General features: G+C 33.1%; 1 long non-coding RNA gene across 1 annotated transcript in view; it reads left to right on the plus strand.

Moving 5' to 3' along the window:
* The window catches only part of LOC309653133, a 24,375-nt gene continuing 15,849 nt past the window's right edge, over positions 1 to 8,526 (plus strand). Inside the window, exon 1 of the long non-coding RNA XR_014259006.1 lies at positions 1 to 8,461. This is a non-coding gene — a long non-coding RNA (uncharacterized lncRNA). The remainder of the gene's footprint in view (positions 8,462 to 8,526) is intronic.

Raw genomic sequence — 8,526 nt, forward strand, 5'->3', positions numbered from 1 at the left:
TAAATGCTGGAGAGGGTGTGGAGAAAAGGGAGCACTCTTGCACTGTTGGTGGGAATTTAAATTGATACAGCCACTATGGAGAACAGTATGGAGGTTCCTTAAAAAACTAAAAATAGAACTACCATACGACCCAGCAATCCCACTACTGGACATATACCCTGAGAAAACCATAATTCAAAATGAGGCATGTCCCACAATGTTCATTGCAGCTCTATTTACAATAGCCAGGACATGGAAGCAACCTAAGTGTCCATTGACAGATGAATGGATAAAGAAGATGTGGCACATATATACAATGGAATATTACTCAGCCATAAAAAGAAATGAAATGGAGGTATTTGTAATGAGGTGGATGGAGTTAGAGTCTGTCATACAGAGTGAAGTAAGCCAGAAAGAGAAAAACAAATACAGTATGCTAACACATATATATGGCATCTAAGGAAAAAAAAAAGGTCATGAAGAACCTAGTGGCAAGACGGGAATAAAGACACAGACCTACTAGAGAATGGACTTGAGGATATGGGGATGGGGAGGGGTGAGATATGACAGGGTGAGAGAGTGTCATGGACATATATACACTACCAAATGTAAGATAGATAGCTAGTGGGAAGCAGCCGCATAGCACAGGGAGATCAGCTCGGTGCTTTGTGACCACCTAGAGGGGTGAGATAGGGAGGGTGGGAGGGAGGTAGATGCAAGAGGAAGAGATATGGGAACATATGTATATGTATAACTGATTCACTTTGTTATAAAGCAGAAACTAACACACCATCGTAAAGCAATTATACTTCAATAAAGATGTTTAAAAAAAAAAAGAACTATAAACATTATTAAAGGAAATAAAAGAGGATTCAAAGAAATGGAAAGATATCCCATGCTCTTGGAATGGAAGATTTAATATTGTTAACATGGATATATTACCCAAAGCAATCTACAGGTTTAATGTGATCCCCATCAAATTACCCATGAAACTTTTCACAGAACTAGAAAAAATAATCCAAAAATTTATATGGAACCATAAAAGACCCAGAATTGCTAAAGCAATCTTGTGGGGGAAAAAAAAAGCAGGAGGAATAACTCTCCCAGGCTTCAGACGATACTACAAAGCTATAGTAATCAAAAAAGTGTGTTATTGGTACAAAAACAGGCATACGGATCAATGGAACAGAATAGAAATCCCAGAAATAAACTCACACACCTACAGTCAATTAATCTTTAACAAAGGAGGCAAGAATATAAAATGGGAAAAAGACTGTCTCTTCAGGAAGAAGTGCTGGGAAAGTTGGACAGCTGCATGTATATCAATGAAGTTAGAACACACCCTCACACCATGCACAGATATAAACTCAAATGGCTTAAAAACTTAAATATAAGACATGGCACCATAAAACTCCAAGAAGTGAGCATAAGCAAAACATTCTCTGACATAGATAGTACCAATGTGTTCTTAGGTCAGTCTCCCAAGGCAATAAAAATAAAAACAAAAATAAAAGTATGGGACCTAATCAAACATACAAGCTTTTGCACAGCAAAGGAAACCATAAAAAAAAGGAAAGAAAAGAAAAAGAAGTGACAACTTACAGAATGCGCTAAAATATTTGCAAATCATGTGACACAAAAGGGCTTAATCTCCAAAATATATAAGCAGTGCATACAACTCAACAACAACAAAAGGAAAACAAACAACCCAGTCGACAAATGGGGAGAAGACCTTAATAAACACTTCTCCAAATAAGACATATAGATGGCCAGTAGGAACATGAAAAGATGCTCAACATCACTAATTATTAGAGAATTGCAAATCGAAACTACGATGAGATGCCACTTTGCACTAGTCATAATGGCCATCATTAAAAAGTCTAAAAATAACAAATACTGGAGAGGATGTGGAGGAAAGGGAACCCTCCTACACTGTTGATGGGAATGTATTGGTATAGCCACTGTGGAAAACAGTATGGAGTTTCCTCAGAAAACTAAAAATGGAATTAACATATGATCTAGCAATCTCATTCCTGGGAGAATATCCAGACAAAACTATATTTCAAAAAGATACATGCACCCCTATGTTCATGGCAGCACTGTTCACAGTAGCCAAAACATGGAAACAAAATAAATGTCCATCAACAGATGAGTGGATAAAGAAGATGTGGTAATATAAACAATGGGATACTACTCACTCATAAAAAAGAACAAAACAATGCCATTTGCAGCAACATGGATGCAACTAAAGGTTATACAAAGTGAAGTAAGTCAGAAAGAGAAAGACAGATACCGTACGATGTCATTTATATGTGGAATCTAAAATATGACACAAATGAACCTATCTACAAAACAGAAAGTGACTTACAGACATAGGGAACAGACTTGTGGTTCCCAAGGGGGAAGGAGAGAGGGAGAGAAATGGACTGGGAGTTTGCGGTTGGTAGATGCAAAGTATTACATTTAGAATGGATAAACAACAAGGTCCTAATGTATTCAATATCCTGTGATAAATCATAATGGAAAAGAATACTAAAAAATAATGTATACATGTGTATAAAGGAGTTACTTTACTGTACAGCAGAGATTGGCGCAACATTGTAAAGCAACTATTCTTTACTAAAAAACTAATATAAAAAAACAAGAAAAAGGAACCCACACACAACATTAAAGGTAGTCATCAAATAACAAAGAAAACAAAAGAGGAAAGGAAGAAAAAAAGAGCTATAAAAACAAATCCAAAACAAAATGGCAATAAGGACATACATATTGATAATTACCTTAAATGTGAACAGATTACATGCTCCAATCAAAAAATAAAATTCTTCAACCAAAAGACATAGACTGGCTGAATGAATGCAAAAACAAGGCCTGTATATATGTTGTCTACAAAAGAAATATTTCAGATCTAGAGACACATATAGACTGAGAGTGAGGGGATGGAAAAAGATATTCCATGCAAATGGAAATCAAAAGAAAACTGGAGTAGCAATACACATATGAGACAGAACAGACTTTAAAATAAAAACTGTTACAATAGATAAAGAAGGACAGTACATAATGATCAAGGAATCAATCCAAGAGAAAGATATAACAATTGTAAATATAAATAGCACCCAACACAGGAGCACTTCAATATGTAAGGGAAATGTTAACAGACATAAGAGGAGAAATTGAGAGTAACACAATAATAGTGGGAGGACTTTAACACCCCACTTACATCAATGGATAGATCATCCAAACAGAATATCAATGAGGAAACAAAAGCCTTAAATGACACCTTAAGCCAGATGGACTTAATTAACACTTATAGAGCATTCCATATAAAAACAACATAATACACATTCTTCTCAAGTACACATGGAACATTTTCCGAGATAGATCACATGCTGGGCCACAAAGCAGGTTTGGGTAAATTTTTAAAAATTGAAATTCTATCAAGCATTTTTTCCAACCACAATGCTATGTGATTAGAAATTAACTACAAGAAAAAAACTGCAAAAATCACAAACACGTGAGGTCAAACAATATGTTTCTAAACGCCCAATGGATCACTGAAGAAATCGAAGGGGAAACCAAAAAAATACCTAGAGACAAAAGAAAATGAAAACATGATGATCCAAAACCTATGGAACACAGTAAAAGGAGTTCTAACAGGGAAGTTTATAGCAATACAATCTTACCTCAGGAAACAAGAATAATCGTAAGTTAACAACTTAACCTTACACCTAGAGCAACGAGAGAAAGAAGAACAAATAAAACCCAAATTTAGTAGAAGGAAAGTAATCATAAAGATCAGAGAAGAAATAAATGAAATAGAAACTAAGAGAACAATAAAAAAGATAAATGAAACTAAAAGCTTGACCTTTGAAAAGACAAACAAAATTGATAAACCTTTAGCCAGACTCATCAAGAAAAAAAGGGAGAGGGGTGAAATCAATAAATTAGAAATGAAAATGTGGTAGTTACAATGGACACCACAGAAATACAAAAGATCATGAGAAACTACTATAAGCAAATATATGTCAATAAAAATGGACAACCTAGAAGAAATGAACAAATTCTTAGAAAGGTACAATCTCCCAAAACAGAAACAGGAAGAAATAAAAAATATGAACAGGCCAAATATAAGTACTGAAATTGAATCTGTGATTTGAAAACTCCCAACAAACAAAAGTCCAGGACCAGATGGCTTCACAGGGGATTTCTACCAAATATTTGGGAAGAGTTAACACGTATGCATCTCAAGCTCTTCCAAAAAATTGCAGAGGAAGGAACACTTTGGAACACACTCTATGAGGCCACCATCACCTTGATACCAAAACCAGACAAAGATACCACTAAAAAAAATATTACAGTCCAAAACCACTTATGAACATAAACACACGAATCCTCAACAAAATACTAGCAAACAATATCCAGCAATGTATTAAAAGGACCATACACAATAATCAAGTGGGATTTATCCCAGCAATGCATGGATTCTTCAGTATCCACAAATTAAACAGTGTGATACACCACATTAACTAACTGAGGAATACAAAAAATATAATCATCTCAGTAGATGAAGAAAAATCTTTTGTTAAAATTCAACGTAATTTATGATAAAAATTCTCCAGAAAGTGGGCACAGAGGGAACATACCTTAATATAATAAAGGCCATAAACAACAAACCCATTGCTAACATCATACTTAGTGGTGAATAGCTGAAAGCATTTTCTCTAAGATGAGGAACAAGACAAGGATGTCCACTCTCGCCACTTCTTTTCAACATAGTTTTGGAAGTCCTAGCCAAAGCAATCTTATCACAGAGAAGAAAAAGATATAAAAGAGATCCAAATGGAAAAGAAGAAGTAAAACTGTCACAGTTTGCAGATGACATGATACTACAAATAGAAAATCCGAAAGACACTAGCAGTAAAATACTAGAGCTCATCGATGAATTCAGTAGAGTTGCAGGATACAAAATTAACACACAGAAATATCTTGCATTTCTACACTCTAACAACAAAAGATCAGAGAGAGAAATTAAGGAAACAATCCCATTTACCTTTGTATCAAAAAGAATAGAATACTTAGTAATAAACATACGAAAGGAGGCAAAAGACTTGTATTCTGAAAACTATAAGAAGCTAATGAAATAAATGGAAGATAACAAAACAGATGGAAAGATATACCATGTTCTTGAATTGGAAGAATCAATAATATCAAAATGACTATAGTACTCGAGGCAATCTACAGATTCGATTCAATCCGTATCAAATTACCAATGGCTTTTATCACAGAACTAGAACAAACAATTTTTTTTAATTTGTAGGGAAATACAAAAGACCCTGAATAGTCAAAGCAATCTTGAGAAAGAAGAACGGAGTTGGAGGAATCACGCTTTCTGACTTCATACTATTCTACAAAGTTAGAGCCATCAAAACAGTATGGTACTGGCACAAAAAAAATAATATAGATCAATGGAGGAGTATAGGAAGCCCAGAAATAAACCCATGCACCTATGGCCAATTAATCTATGACAAAAAATGGCAATAATATATGATGGAGAAAAGACAGTCTCTTCAATAAGTGGTACTGGGAAAACTGGGCAGCTACATGTAAAAGAATGAAATTAGAACACGCATTAACAGCATACACAAATATAAACTCAACATGGATTAAAGACCTAAATATAAGGCCAGATACTAAAAAACTCTTAGACAAAAACATAGGCAGGACAATCTTTAACATAAATCGCAGCACTATCATTTTGGATCCTTCTCCTAGAGGAATGAAAATAAAAACAAAAACCAAAAATGGGACCTAATTAAATTCAAAAGCTTTTGCACAGCAAAGGAAACCATAAAAAAAAGGAAAAGACAAGCCAGAGAATCAGAGAAAATATTTGCAATCAATGGGACCAAAAGGGGATTAATCTCCAAAATATACAAATAGCTCATGCAGCTCACTATCAAAAAAACAAACAACCCAATGAAAAAAATGGGCAGAAGATCTAAAGAGACATTACTCCAAAGAAGATATACAGATGGCCAAAAGTCACATGAAAATATGCTCAACATCGCTAATTTTAGAGAAATGCAAATCAAAACTATAATGAGGTATCACCTCACACTGCTCAGAATGGCCATCATCAAAAATTCTACAAATAATAGATGCTGGAGAGTGTGTGGAGAAAAAGGAACCCTCCTACACTGTGGTGGGAATGTAAATCAGTACAGCCACTATGGAGAATAGTATGGAGGTTCCTTAAAAATCTAAAACTAGAGCTACCCTATGGTCCTTCAGTCCCACCCCTGGACATATGTCTGGAGAAAACCATAATTCAAAAAAATACTTTCACTCCACTGTTCATTGCTGCACCATTTACAACAGCCAAGACATGGTAGCAACCTAAATGTCCATTGACAGATAAATTGATAAAGAAGATATGGTATATATATACAATGGAATATTACTCAGCTCTAAAAAAAGAATGAAATAATGCCATTTGCACCAATATGGATAGACCTAGAGATTATCATGCTAAGTGAAGTAAGCCATATGGAGAAAGATAAATATCATATGATATTGCTTATATGTACATAAATGAACATATTTCCAAAATAAAAAGGGATTCACAGACATAGAATACAAATTTATGGTTACCAAAGGTGAAAAGGGGGTGGGAGGAGGGATAAATTAGGAAATTTGTATTAACATATACACACTATTCTATATAAAATAGATAACAAACAAGGACCTAATGTATAGCACAGGACACTATACTCAATACTTTGTAATAACCTATAAGGGAAGATAATCTGAAGAATATATATATATATATATTTTTTTTCAAGATGTTATGTTTATTCTGAATCAGATTATGTTCAAAGTGGATCATTTCTTTACAAATAATATTTCTTGAATATATGTTAAAACAGTTAAAAAGTTTTAATATTTCCTCCTTAATTATACTGGATACACAGAAGTTTAACTATACAAAAGGCAATGTAGGCATGATTTATGGGATGTGAAGTATATATATATATATATATATAAATATATTCAGAAGAATATATATATATATATACATATATTCAGTTATAACTGAATTTGTGTGCTGTACACCTGAAGCTACCACAATGTTTTTAATCAACTATATTTCAATTAAAAAAATAAAAAAATAAAATAAAGCTATACATTTTTCCCTGAGCACTACATTCACTACATCTCATAAGTTTTGGTATGTTGTATTTTTATTTTTATTCACCTCAAAGTATTTTCTGATTTCTTTTGAGTTCTTCTTAGATTCATTGGTTATTTAAGAATTTTTTTTTAATTTCTGCATATTTCTGAGTGTTTCAGTTTTCCTTCTGGTATTGGATTCTAATTTCATCCTATTGTGCTTGGAGAAGATATTTTGTATGATCGTAATTTTTTTGCATTTATTGGACTTGTTTTATGATCTAACATATGATCTATCCAGAAGAATGTTCCAAGTGCACACGTGAGGAGAACGTGTATTCTGCTCTTGTTTAGTAGAATATTATATAGATTATTTTTTTATGGTTAGTGGTTTATACTGTTGTTAAATCTTTTACTTCCTTGTTGATCTTCTGTTTAGTTTTTCTACCCATTATTGAAATTATGGTATTGAAGTCTGTAATGATTACTGCTGAATTGTACAGTTCTCTCTTTAATTATGCTAGTGTTTGAGTATTTGAGGCCTCTGTTGTTAGTTGCATATGTGTTTATAATTTTTTTAATTTTCTTCATAGATTCACAATTTTATCATTATAAAATGGCCTTTTTCATCTCTAGCAACAATTTTTTCTTAAGGTCTATATTTTTTAATGAAAAATTTTATTGAATTAATTGCAGATTCACTTTAAATGGTGAGAAATAATACAAAGAGCTCCTATAAACTCTTTACCAAATTTCCTCCAGTGGTAACATCTTGCAAAACTATAGAACAGTATCAAAACCAGGATATTATCATTGATACAATCTGTCAATCTTGTTTGTTTTCCACATTAATTTTTAAAGTATATTTTTTCTTTAGTACTTCCTTTTGAAAAACAATTTTATTTAGATATTTTTCACATCTAAAATTTATATATATTTTCAGTGCTCAACTTGACGTTTTGTTATATGTATACATTGTGAAAAGATCACCACCGTCACAGTTACCATTGTGTGTATGTGTGTGTGTGTGTGAGAGAGAGAGAGATAAGAAGATATAACTTAAGATCTATTCTCAGCAAATTTGCAGTATACATTATAGTATTGTTAACTATTGCCACTATTCTAAGGGAATAAGCCAGACACAAAAAAACAATTGCTGCAAGATTTCAATATATGGAGAATCTACAATAGTCAAACTTATAGAAGCAGAGAGTAGAATGGTGGTTACCAGTGTTGAGGGTGTAGGAGGAAATGAGAAAATACTGGTCAAATGGTGTAAAGTTTCAGTTATGCCAGATGAAGGAGATTTGGAGTTTTATATATATATATATATATATATATGTTTTTAAGTAGATGTTGGTCATGAGAAAGTTATAG

Source organism: Balaenoptera physalus (genome assembly GCF_965194825.1).
Source record: "Balaenoptera physalus genome assembly, chromosome: X".
Lineage (NCBI taxonomy): Eukaryota > Metazoa > Chordata > Mammalia > Artiodactyla > Balaenopteridae > Balaenoptera > Balaenoptera physalus.